The 13,751-nt window shown below is 43.7% G+C and overlaps 1 protein-coding gene across 3 annotated transcripts in view; it reads right to left on the bottom strand.

Annotated features, from left to right (window-relative positions):
- LOC118360883 (synaptotagmin-2-like) overlaps positions 1-13,046 on the bottom strand; it is a 94,142-nt gene extending 81,096 nt beyond the window's left edge. For all 3 annotated transcript variants that reach the window (XM_052485177.1, XM_052485175.1, XM_052485174.1), the window contains exons 1-2: positions 12,911-13,046; positions 12,725-12,780 (exon numbers count right to left, since the gene is read on the bottom strand). The gene's annotated coding sequence lies outside the window, so the exon portion shown is untranslated. The remainder of the gene's footprint in view (positions 1-12,724; positions 12,781-12,910) is intronic.
- Between the last annotated feature and the right edge of the window lie 705 nt (positions 13,047-13,751).

The following is a 13,751-nucleotide window of genomic DNA, read 5'->3' as shown; positions in this document are numbered from 1 at the left end:
CAAGGTTTGGCTATTTACCTGTCTTATATCAACTCGCTTGCACTCAGATGAGGGGGGTGGTAATATTTGAGGTGTATCCTTAAAAACACAATCCAAGGTGCTAATTTCAGGCTGCACTGGTAGGGATATTTAAGACCAACCAAAAGGTGGTTTTAGCGGTAAAGCAGTTGGTTATGGCATGAATTTTGACAGCGGAAACGTAGCCTATCCAGCTGCCCATATGTGCATGGACCAAGAGTAGCCTAATGTGCTTTTGGTGCATGTATACTTCGCATTTAGAAACATTTAAAACTAATGTTTTTTTCCCCCATTTCGTTTAATTTGATTGAGTTGATTAATTTGATTAAAAACCAAGCATAGCCTCACCTCCTCTCAAATAAGGCTTTTTTTTGTCTGCCCACAGTAGTCAAGACTACTGTGGGCAGACGCAGTCAGTCAGGAAAGCTAAGGCCAGCTTCTTCAGGCAGAAGTTTGCATCCTGTAGCTCCAACTCCAAAAAGTTCTGGGACACTGTGAAGTCCATGGAGAACAAGAGCACCTCCTCCCAGCTGCCCACTGCACTGAGGCTAGGGAACACGGTCACCACCGACAAATCCATGATTATCGAAAACTTCAACAAGCATTTCTCAACGGCTGGCCATGCCTTCCGCCTGGCTACTCCTACCTCGGCCAACAGCTCCGCCCCCCCCCCCCAGCTCCTCTCCAGGTTCTCCTTTACCCAAATCCAGATAGCAGATGTTCTGAAAGAGCTGCAAAACCTGGACCGGTATAAATCAGCTGGGCTTGACAATCTGGACCCTCTATTTCTGAAACTATCCGCCGCCATTGTCGCAACCCCTATTTACCAGCCTGTTCAACCTCTCTTTCATATCGTCTGAGATCCCCAAGGATTGGAAAGCTGCCCGCAGTCATCCCCCTCTTCAAAGGGGGAGACACCCTGGACCCAAACTGTTACAGACCTATATCCATTCTGCCCTGCCTATCTAAGGTCTTCGAAAGCCAAGTCAACAAACAGGTCACTGACCATCTCGAATCCCACCGTACCTTCTCCGCTATGCAATCTGGTTTCCGAGCCGGTCACGGGTGCACCTCAGCCACACTCAAGGTACTAAACGACATCATAACCGCCATCGATAAGAGACAGTACTGTGCAGCCGTCTTCATCGACCTTGCCAAGGCTTTCGACTCTGTCAATCACCATATTCTTATCGGCAGACTCAGTAGCCTCGGTTTTTCGGATGACTGCCTTGCCTGGTTCACCAATTACTTTGCAGACAGAGTTCAGTGTGTCAAATCGGAGGGCATGCTGTCCGGTCCTCTGGCAGTCTCTATGGGGGTGCCACAGGGTTCAATTCTCGGGCCGACTCTTTTCTCTGTATATATCAATGATGTTGCTCTTGCTGCGGGCGATTCCCTGATCCACCTCTACGCAGACGACACCATTCTATATACTTTCGGCCCGTCATTGGACACTGTGCTATCTAACCTCCAAACGAGCTTCAATGCCATACAACACTCCTTCCGTGGCCCCCAACTGCTCTTAAACGCTAGTAAAACCAAATGCATGCTTTTCAACCGATCGCTGCCTGCACCCGCATGCCCGACTAGCATCACCACACTGGATGGTTCCGATCTTGAATATGTGGACACCTATAAGTACCTAGGTGTCTGGCTAGACTGCAAACTCTCCTTCCAGACCCATATCAAACATCTCCAATCGAAAATCAAATCAAGAGTCGGCTTTCTATTCCGCAACAAAGCCTCCTTCACTAACGCTGCCAAGCTTACCCTAGTAAAACTGACTATCCTACCGATCCTCGACTTCGGCGATGTCATCTACAAAATTGCTTCCAACACTCTACTCAGCAAATTGAATGCAGTTTATCACAGTGCCATCCGTTTTGTCACTAAAGCACCTTATACTACCCATCACTGCGACTTGTATGCTCTAGTCGGCTGGCCCTCGCTACATATTCGTCGCCAGACCCACTGGCTCCAGGTCATCTACAAGGCCATGCTAGGTAAAGCTCCGCCTTATCTCAGTTCACTGGTCACGATGGCAACACCCATCCGTAGCACGCGCTCCAGCAGGTGTATCTCACTGATCATCCCTAAAGCCAACACCTCATTCGTCCGCCTTTCGTTCCAGTACTCTGCTGCCTGTGACTGGAACGAATTGCAAAAATCGCTGAAGTTGGAGACTTTTATCTCCCTCACCAACTTCAGCTATCAGCTATCTGAGCAGCTAACCGATCGCTGCAGCTGTACATAATCTATTGGTAAATAGCCCACCCATTTTCACCTACCACATCCCCACAGTTTTTATTTATTTACTTTTCTGCTCTTTTGCACACCAATATCTCTCTACCTGTACATGATCATCTGATCATTTATCACTCCAGTGTTAATCTGCAATATTGTAATTATTTGCCTACCTCCTCATGCCTTTTGCACACATTGTATATAGACTCCCCTTTTTTTCTACTGTGTTATTGACTTGTTAATTGTTTACTCCATGTGTAACTCTGTGTTGTCTGTTCACACTGCTATGCTTTATCTTGGCCAGGTCGCAGTTGCAAATGAGAACATGTTCTCAACTAGCCTACCTGGTTAAATAAAGGTGAAATAAAAAAATAAAAATAAAAAAAGACTGTCGATAAATGGTTTGGCTCCTGAGACCCCTTGGAAATAAATCTTAATCACCAAAGCTTTATCAAAATATCAAGTTTGAGAGGAGTAAAACAGTGTACTGACATTTCCTTTTTATCTATGCCTTGTAGGTGGCCCACATTATTTTAGCCATGCGGGTCCCATTTTAGGAGTGCATAAAACCCCCACCGTGATGTCAGCTAGGTGTCCATGCCCATCATGAAACGAGAGATTAGAATCTTGGTGAATACCGGCGAACCTTGTATTTAGAAGTTATCCGTAACCTGTAAAAATAGCTTGTTTTCCGTTTCATATGTTCAAAACCCAAGCCCTCCCTTATGGCTACTATAGTGAAGGCTGGTTTAACAGCAATGTGTGTCTTTTTTATCCTGCCGGTTTTATGATATTACACTTTACATTGTTTTTCATTTAATTTGATTACAACGAAACATATTCAAATTATTCCCCTTTATGGTTTCATGGTGAGAATGTCCGTGGCACGCTTGCAATTCAACATCTAGAGATGTGTCGTGTGTGAATGCGATCTGAACTGTAAAATGGTTCCGATCATGTTCATAAAACATAGGCCTATTTGGGAGCAGCATAATGGTGAGTGGACATTCTCCCCTTTCTATTTATATTGGGTCTTTGTCCAGCTACTGTGAAACATTTGGATGTGTGTAAAAACCCTCCATAGTCTGCGTTGTTTTAATATGATATGCCCACGGGGGGAAATGATGGTGCCTGTAAGTGTGGCATAGCCTATTTAGAACAAGTTGTTGTTTCGTTTTGCTTAGAATTTGATTCAAATTATTATTTTTGGCCTTATCAATAAATAATTGACCATGTTTGGTATGTTCATGCTCAGCTATAATATAATGTACAGTAGGCCTAGCCCCTATATCAGTGTGAATACTATTGAAGACATGCAATGACAATGTGGACTGCAAATGGAATCAAGTTAACGTATTTAGCAAAGAATAACATTTTGTTATTTAGTTTCTATAAGCCATTTAACAAACTATAAAGGACTAACATTGGCATTGGAGTTGATCTCAAGTAAATACATTAAAAAAACATAAATACACAACATGAGGCATCCACATATTTCATCATGGAGCACGTTCTGATTGGCCAGTGGGGGGGGCTAAGCCTCGACACACCCACAAACTTGTTTATTCATCAACACCCAATAATTGTGATAGTGAAAATAGCTCAAATATGACACACCCCTGAACCTATAGGCTACCGCCTGCGGCTAGATTAACCATTGTGGTAGGTTTGTTAAAATAAAGCCCTCATTTGAATTTATGAGAGACCAGGATGCTCTAAAACACACAAAGCTTAGCAAAGCAGCAATTACACACCTGAATAGCCTAAACATAATTGGACCAAGAGAACCATGTGTATTCTAATGCTTTGATCTCCAATTTATTTGAGGACTGACTGGGGAGAGTCCACTCTAAAAAAAGAAAGCCCTTTGATACACAGTGGGTAGAAACATGTTTTACAAACTACACTACTTTGCCCTCAAGACTTCACCAAGTTAAATAATTCATTTCCAGCATCGGATAGGCTTTTCCAGACATACATTTCCGACCTAGGATGAGTTCAGACCTGCCTGTTTGCTCTTTGCAATGTAAATCTGAGGTAACAGATTCAACAGAAATGAGAAGCTTAGTGTGGTGTGCTGTAGGGAAACAAACTTCACAGTCCAAACACTCACCCAGCTAGGCATAGCGGACTCAAGCCCTCCTCAAATAGAGGAACGCTGACTGAACATCAAACCCCTCAGTGGAACTAATAACTCTAAACACCACCAAATACACAGTCAGTGACATGATAAGTGTTACACCAACATGATAGTAACTAAGATCAAATACAGCAGATAAGCAAGCCTCTCATGCAGAAATAACTTGGATCTTTCATTTCCTAGAATAGCAGTTGTGTATGCAACTGTGTGAAGCGGTTGCCTGGACAAGGTATCCCATAACTAGCCTACATCTGTTTTAATTCAACATGCATTAATGTGTAGAGTAGAAAGTTGACCACTGGGCTCAGTGTATACGTAACTAAAAAGCCAAAAGAACAGTGCATGTCAACAAAGCGACAGACAGATAGTAGACAAACACAAGTCCTTTCTAGCCATGTGTTTATCCCTCTATTGTAGTCATTTCAACATGTCCCGTAAGGGAGCTGGCTTTATTTCAAGGACATTAGGCTATCCTATCCAGGGACAAAAGCATGTGATGTGTGCAAATGTTCCTAATAGGAGAAACATAGAGGGGGATCTGAAAGATGATGTGCCGTACCATACAGCAGTACTGGGGTTATCAGCTACGTTTGGCTTGCTATGATATGGCTAAAGTATGCGTGTACAGCGAAAAATGACAAAATCCTATGACTGAATACAACAGGTAACATTGGGTAGAAGTGAATGTGTAGTCATGATTGGCTCATATAATCCAGAAAAGCCTTCACATGAGATGTATTGTCTTGTCAATTCAACTCTGAACATTCAATAGCACACTTCAAGCACCCAAAAAACAGCACACCAGAAAACATCTATCAGCTCAAGTGGAATGGAGGAACCTTGGGTTGCTGATTTTTTTGGTCGATGTATTGTTTGCCAGCAAGCAGTCAGGTAGGCAACCCTCTATGTCGCTCTGCTATAGGGGTCTTTTCAGTGCATGGAACCGGATGGTTAGAACACAGCAGCGGCTAGGCACTGCAATGTGCTGCAGTGCTCTGAGCTTTGTACAGCACACTCCCTCTCTCTCTCTCTCTTACTCTCTCTCTCTCTTTCCTCTCTCTCTCTCTCTCTCTCTCTCTCTCTCTCTCTCTCTCTCTCTCTCTCTCTCTCTCTCTCTCTCTCTCTCTCTCTCTCTCTCTCTCTCTCTCTCTCTCTCTCTCTCTCTCTCTCCCTCTCTCTCTCTCTCTCTCTCTCTCTCTCTCTCTCTCTCTCTCTCACTGTCTCTCTCTCTCTCTCCCACTCTATCCTCTCCCTGTCATACTTGCATCATCTTTCTCCCTTATTCTGTTGAATTTTTTCTTATGTCCCCATCCTCTCCCTTTTTGTTCTCTTCTTCCTAATAATCCCCTCTATTTTTGCATTTCCTCCACCACCCACTTTCTATCCTATTCTCGTGCTCAGTCTTTGACTGTCTTTCGTCCTCCTCCCCCTCCTTTTCTTACACACATACATACAATATCCTACACACACATTTCCCTGTGGTGTGTGAGGAGGTACCCTGGTCCTGGTTGCTAGCACGGTACAACTGCAGTGTTCTCTGCTGTTCTCTCCTGTTCTCTACTGTTCTCTCCTGTTCTCTCTTGTTCTCTACTGTTCCCTCCTGTTCTCTACTGTTCTCTCCTATTCACTCCTGTTCTCTACTGTTCTCTCCTATTCTCTCCTGTTCTCTACTGTTCTCTCCTTTTCTCTACTGTTCTCTTCTGGTCTCTACTGTTCTCTCCTGTTCTCTCTTGTTCTCTACTGTTCTCTCCTGTTCTCTCTTGTTCTCTACTGTTCCCTCCTGTTCTCTACTGTTCTCTCCTATTCACTCCTGTTCTCTACTGTTCTCTCCTATTCTCTCCTGTTCTCTCCTTTTCTCTACTGTTCCCTCCTGTTCTCTACTGTTCTCTCCTATTCTCTCCTGTTCTCTACTGTTCTCTCCTTTTCTCTACTGTTCTCTCCTGTTCTCTACTGTTCTCTCCTATTCACTCCTGTTCTCTACTGTTATCTCCTGGTCTCTACTGTTCTCTCCTCGCCAGTGTGTTTATCAGGCTGACACTTCATCCAGGGGAGAATGTTCACCGTAATAATTTGTTATGTCCTCTATTTTCCTCTATTGTCTCCTGTACTCTTTCTCAGAGACTGGCAGCAGTACAGAATGGCTGGAGAACATCACTGTCCTGAACATTCCTTGTGTCCTTTTGCATTCACTTTTATCCATTAAGAGCCTGATATTTTCTCAATGGCTCTGGATCCATTCAGTCACTCAGATTCCTCTCTCTAATGTAGTCTTATCATTGTGATCCATATCTAATAGAGTTTTGAGTTTGTTTGACAAATGGCTCACAGTGCATCTCTATGGCTGACATGCAGAGCTAAGCACTCTGCTAACTGTCGTGTCAGGGTGACAGCAGTGTTGGCTCCGCTATATTGCATACGCCATCAGTACCAGGGGCGCACTAAATGCCCCGTATCACACAATCTGGGACAGGGGATGTCACACTGAGAGGATGAGCGAGGACAAGACTCCAGTCAAAATCTGCCCCTTACTAAGGTGCTTGACACCAAATCTACCCCTTCATGAGGTGCTTTATACCAGATCCACCCCTTCCTGAGGTGCTTTATACCAGATCCACCCCTTCCTGAGATGCTTTATACCAGATCTACCCCTTCATGAGGTGCTTTATACCAGATCTACCCCTTCCTGAGGTGCTTTATACCAGATCTACCCCTTCCTGAGGTGCTTTATACCAGATCTACCCCTTCCTGAGGTGCTTTATACCAGATCCACCCCTTCCTGAGATGCTTTATACCAGATCTACCCCTTCCTGAGGTGCTTTATACCAGATCTACCCCTTCCTGAGGTGCTTTATACCAGATCTACCCCTTCCTGAGGTGCTTTATACCAGATCTACTCCTTTATGAGGTGCTTTATACCAGATCTACCCCTTCCTGAGGTGCTTTATACCAGATCTACTCCTTTATGAGGTGCTTTATACCAGATCTACCCCTTCATGAGATGCTTTATACCAGATCTACCCCTTCATGAGGTGCTTTATACCAGATCGACCCCTTCATGAGGTGCTTTATACCAGATCTACCCCTTCATGCGGTGCTTTATACCAGATCTACCCCTTCATGAGGTGCTTTATACCAGATCTACCCCTTCATGAGGTGCTTTATACCAGATCTACCATTTCCTGAGGTGCTTTATACCAGATCTACCTGTTCCTGAGGTGCTTTATACCAGATCTACCCCTTCCTGAGGTGCTTTTTTACCAGATCTACCCCTTCATGAGGTGCTTTATACCAGATCTACTCCTTTATGAGGTGCTTTATACCAGATCTACCCCTTCCTGAGGTGCTTTATACCAGATCTACCCCTTCCTGAGGTGCGTTATACCAGATCTACCCCTTCCTGAGGTGCTTTATACCAGATCCACCCCTTCCTGAGATGCTTTATACCAGATCTACCCCTTCCTGAGGTGCTTTATACCAGATCTACTCCTTTATGAGGTGCTTTATACCAGATCTACCCCTTCCTGAGGTGCTTTATACCAGATCTACCCCTTCATGAGATGCTTTATACCAGATCTACCCCTTCATGAGGTGCTTTATACCAGATCGACCCCTTCATGAGGTGCTTTATACCAGATCTACCCCTTCATGCGGTGCTTTATACCAGATCTACCCCTTCATGAGGTGCTTTATACCAGATCTACCCCTTCATGAGGTGCTTTATACCAGATCTACCATTTCCTGAGGTGCTTTATACCAGATCTACCTGTTCCTGAGGTGCTTTATACCAGATCTACCCCTTCCTGAGGTGCTTTATACCAGATCTACCCCTTCATGAGGTGCTTTATACCAGATCTACTCCTTTATGAGGTGCTTTATACCAGATCTACTCCTTTATGAGGTGCTTTATACCAGATCTACTCCTTTATGAGGTGCTTTATACCAGATCTACTCCTTTATGAGGTGCTTTATACCAAATCTACTCCTTCATGAGGTGCTTTATACCAGATCTACTCCTTTATGAGGTGCTTTATACCAGATCTACCCCTTCCTGAGGTGCTTTATACCAGATCTACTCCTTTATGAGGTGCTTTATACCAGATCTACCTGTTCCTGAGGTGCTTTATACCAGATCTACCCATTCCTGAGGTGCTTTATACCAGATCTACCCCTTCCTGAGGTGCTTTATACCAAATCTACCCCTTCATGAGATGCTTTATACCAGATCTACCCCTTCATGAGGTGCTTTATACCAGATCTACCCCTTCCTGAGGTGCTTTACACCAGATCTACCCCTTCCTGAGGTGCTTTATACCAGATCTACCCCTTCCTGAGGTGCTTTATACCAGATCTACCCCTTCATGAGGTGCTTTATACCAGATCTACCCCTTCATGAGGTGCTTTATACCAGATCTACCCCTTCATGAGGTGCTTTATACCAGATCTACTCCTTTATGAGGTGCTTTATACCAGATCTACCCCTTCCTGAGGTGCTTCACAGTCCCTGATGATTATTTACTTGAGGAGGTGCTCCTAATGGACACTAAAAGCATTGCATTTGGGACAAATTATTAGCTAAACACTAAACCTCAACTAAATCTTGTAAATCAATTCAAATCAAAGCACGCACCCCTGAGGGGCCCCCGGGTCGAGGATCAGCATAGCAGATGTGTTGTTGCCTACCCTTACCACCTGGGGGCGGCCAATCAGGAAGTCCAGGATCCAGTTGCAGAGGGATGTGTTTAGTCCCAGGGTCCTTATCTTAGTGATGAGTTTTGAGGGCACTATGGTTTTGAACGCTGAGCTGTAGTCATTGAACAGCATTCTCACGTAGGTGGGAAAGGGCAGTGTTGAGTGCAATAAAGATTGTGTCATCTGCGGATCTGTTGGGGCGGTATGCAAATTGGAGTGGGTGTAGGGTTTCTGGAATTATGGTGTTGATGTGAGCCATGACCAGCCTTTCAAAGCACTTCATGGCTACCACCGTGAGTGCTACGGGTCAGTAGTCAATTAGGCAGGTTACCTTAGTGTTCTTGGGGACAAGGACTATGGTGGTCTGCTTGAAACATGTAGGTATTACAGACCCGGCCAGGGACAGGTTGAAAATGTCAGTGAAGACACTGGCCAGTTGGTCAGTGCATGCTCTGAAGACAAGTCCTGGTAATCCGTCTGGCCCTGAGGCCTTGTGAATGTTGACCTGTTTAAAGGTCTTACTCACATTGGCTACGGCAAGCGTGATCACACAGTAGTCCGGAACGGCAAGACAAGCCACCAGGGATCTCTTCACAATCTCTATGTCCAGAACAGAGGCTAGGAAACACACAATACTATGTAGAGCCATGATGACTATATGGAACTCTCTTCCACCTCAGGTAACTCAAGCTGGCAGTAAAGTCTTATTTTAAAAAAATGATAAAACAACACCTCACGGAGCATCACGGACTATGAAGAGACACACACACATTGTAATATTGTACATTTTATATTTATATTACATTTGTATTATGCACAATGTATTATATGATGTAATGTTTTATTATGATGTATTACTTTATTCCTGTTTAGACCCCAGGAAGAGTAGCATAATGCCTCAATGACAAACAACGAAATTCAATGTTTGTTTTCATTACCCTTAAATCACCAAATTCTCATTAGGTATTTAAGTAGAAACTACTCGTGAATATTGAATCTACTGATATTCCGACATGCATGATTTGATTATCCATTACCTGTCTCTTCCATAAGAGTGATTGGATAGTTGGTGGCATACTATTTCACTCTGCAAACAGTTTTTCTCCAGCTGCTGTTGTGATTGGTCCTCTGACTGAATACTGAATACCTCCTTGATTCCACCAGCTGTTTTACCCTGATTACAATATTCTTAAGATTTTGGCCAACAGCGAGATATCAGATGTTTCAAATCCAACTATGCTAATTTACGATAAGTACTTTTAGGCTCCTTCAAATTTCAGTGGTTCTCAACTTCTCACAGTTTCAGTCTTAGAAGACAGCAGCTTATACTGGGGCACAGTGAGGGGTATCATTGCAGTGTTGCCATTAGGCGCCTGTGCTATTTGAGTGTCTTCCTCAGCATGATGTCTCTACCCTGCTGGGAGTATCTCCCCCTCATCCCCAGAATAATGTGAAGAGGAACAGTTTTCCATAATGCCATGGGTGGCAATGTCATTAAAGTGTTGTTGGCATAGTAATTCACCTCATCTACAAAATATACATCAGCTCATACATTATTCAATTTTCAGAATGCTAAATCTAAGTTTTTTATTAATAATTTGGTCATTTTTGTTAAATTAATGTTAGACTCACTGTAAGTGTAGCCTACACAGTAGTAGGCCTACCTCACAAACTGCATGATGTTTTCCATTTGAAGATTATTGCTCTGACTGTGTTTTCATGTGTGATTCATTGTGGCCACTGGCAAGCACAGGAAGGGATGTGATGATTGTTGAAGTTGCTCACAGAATTGGCTAGGTACTACTCGTCAGGTACAATCGTCTATCATTATGGTACTGGTCGGGCAGTGGTAGTGTAAAACAAAATGCTGAGGACGGGACACACTAAAATAGTTCTGCTGTCTCTCAAAGCAAAAGTCATTTGCTGTAAGAGCCACCATGCTCTAGAAAGGCAAAGATACATGGATAATAAACTGTGTTTTCTCCCTGCCTGGTCCACAACTGCCATATTAGAGTGGATAAGCTCACAAAGCTCCTATGGAGTCGATGGGAGATTGGGTCTGACTACTATAGAGCCAGGATCTAGGGGTTAACAGCTCTGGTCAGGAGAGAATGGGTCCCTTACCCTCCCTAGCTTTCCTCCCTTCCTGCCTACTGTCCTTACCACTGGTACCTTCCACTTATGAGGACTTGGGCTTGTTTTAAGTGCTGGAGCCTGTCTCCATCTATGGTTATAAAACATCCCCCCCCAAATCATTTTAGTGTATAATAAGAGTGCTTTTCCACAGAAACTTTTTGCAGCTGCTTTTCAATGACAGAATGAGGACATGGTCTGTGAATCATTTTAAAACACAGATTCTTCACACTACTCTCCCAAACTAACACAGAACCTGGTTTCCAAATAAATAGCCTACAACTGTGGATAGCAGAGCTGCCCCTTCAAAATAAACAGCAAATCATTCAAATATAATCTTCACTCATTCTACAGTACTATCTATAATGATATCAGACACATCTCAAATATGTAAGAAAGGCTGACAGATGAAAGTAACAGCGCCCACTGCTGGCAGGTGTAAATTATTCACACCAAAACATTTGAAGGTCATAAAAGCATAAAATTACCCTACAATGACCAAAAGAAGTGTAAATACACTTCATGAAAGATGTTAGTATGATGAAAATCTATTTAATATTTAAAAAAAACACTTCATCCATCTGTTACAGAATGTGTCCAGTAGCCCTTCATAAGATCTTTTAAATTCCCTTGGCCTTTCCTCTGCGGATCCTACTGTGTGACCACCGAGGGGTGAGAGCGAAGCCCTCCTCTTTACCTGGAAGGAGACTCCTACAGCCCAGCTTACCCTCCCTGTCAGATAGTTCACTGTGTCTGCAGGCACAGACTAAGGAAAGTCCCTGAACAGCAGTGAACCCGATTAAGACTAATCAAGCTCTACACACCATTCCTAATGCATGTGTTATCTAAGCAACCCAAATGCATGCATCACATCACAGAGTACTTACATACGGCTGCACACAAAATGAGAGTCCACACATATGAGTGCACACACCATCCCATTTCGGGACAATCCTTTTTTACATGACATATATTTCACAGTGAAATTATGCCCCTGTCCTGTCCCCCACCTGACCTCAAATTTGAACCATCAACATCAAAATGTTCTAAAATGTTTTTAGTACATTCTGTCAAAAGCTTCAGATGTCCCATGAAACTTCAAGTGTGCTCTGAATTCACCAAAACTACATGGTTATATTCAGTCCCCCTGCCACACACCAGCAAGATGCTGAGGTCTGGGGAAGCTCCGCTATGGACTGAAATGGGATACTGCAGCGCTTGACAGCCATGTGCACAGAGAGTAACTTGCCTGGAAGCATTAGAGAGTCCCGCTCTAGCCTTCCCCCACCCTCTCTCTCCTTTCCTGTCAAGTCTCCATTATGTTCAAATTAAAAAAGAAAAAAATCTAAAAATGAATTACCAATGATTTTAGATCCCATATCACTTCATGTCATAACCCAGTGTGAGAAACATACCCTCAATTATATCAATTAGATTTTGAAGAAAAAAGATTCAAAAAGCATCCCACCAGCCCAACAGTAGATGTGAAAAGCAGCATACCTTGGGTGCTGGGTCTCTTCCTCCTCAGGAAAACCTTCTCTAGTGGCTTCAGGGCACTTTGACATAGACAGAACAAAAACGACAATGAAGAAAAGAGAATAAATATTCCTTCAATAATGACTTTCTCTTATTTCCAGAGTTAGAATGAATAAGCCTGGACTACTACAGTATAGTCCTAGAACACACCTTTCCTCAGTCCTTCTGTGAACTCTTGCCTCACATCCACACACAATCACCCTAAGACTGGAGTACTACAGTAAATTGATAAAAATCAGCTCTTGGGAGGGATAAAAACTACACACTCACTGCAATGTATTTCTTGTCCACTCGTTCTTCTGTTTTTTTTACTGCTGTATCTGCCTGCGCTGCCACCTCATTGGCTAAGATGCTCTTCAATAACATAAGCTCTCTGTTTTAATTGGGAGGAGGCAGTTTCATGGTGCATCAGGACCCCTCCCGCCTAGCTCTTCTCTTTTTTTTCTCTGAAGCGCCCGTGTAGAAGAGTGCTGAGCTCTGCAAATTCATACGCAGAGCGTAAAAAAGGAAGGGGAAGGGAGGATGGAAGGAGGGAGGACATGAGAAAAAAAATGAGATTGAGTGTTAGGAGGGAGAGCTAAGGAAGAAATCAATGCCATAGGACAAACACATGCACACCGAGATAGGATGCAGCATTTTGCCAGGTTTAGGAGGATTTTTGAGACATAAGCAAGGACCATCTCTGCATGTCTGCAGTCTGTGATGAACCTCTGCAATACAGTGGGGTGTCAGAGGAGTCTGAGGCCAAATAAAAGGAATATTTTCCGGGGCTAGCAGAGCGACTAGGTGGCTCTGCTGCAGTGTGCAGTCTAATTGCTGGGCAAAGGGGGATGGGGTCGAATGCAGTGATGCTGAAGCACAGTCTTCCAGCAAGGAATACAGAGGGAGGAAGCCGCAGTGTACACAGCGGTTAATGCATTTTCCTCATGAATTATTGGTGCACCAAAGGAGGTATAGGGAGTGGGTGCCAAGGGGCAAAGACTGAGACTGT

Source organism: Oncorhynchus keta, chromosome 28, assembly GCF_023373465.1.
Source record: "Oncorhynchus keta strain PuntledgeMale-10-30-2019 chromosome 28, Oket_V2, whole genome shotgun sequence".
Classification (NCBI taxonomy): domain Eukaryota; kingdom Metazoa; phylum Chordata; class Actinopteri; order Salmoniformes; family Salmonidae; genus Oncorhynchus; species Oncorhynchus keta.
The sequence above is the reverse complement of the archived record's forward strand: the minus strand, read 5'-3'. Positions and strand labels throughout refer to the sequence as shown.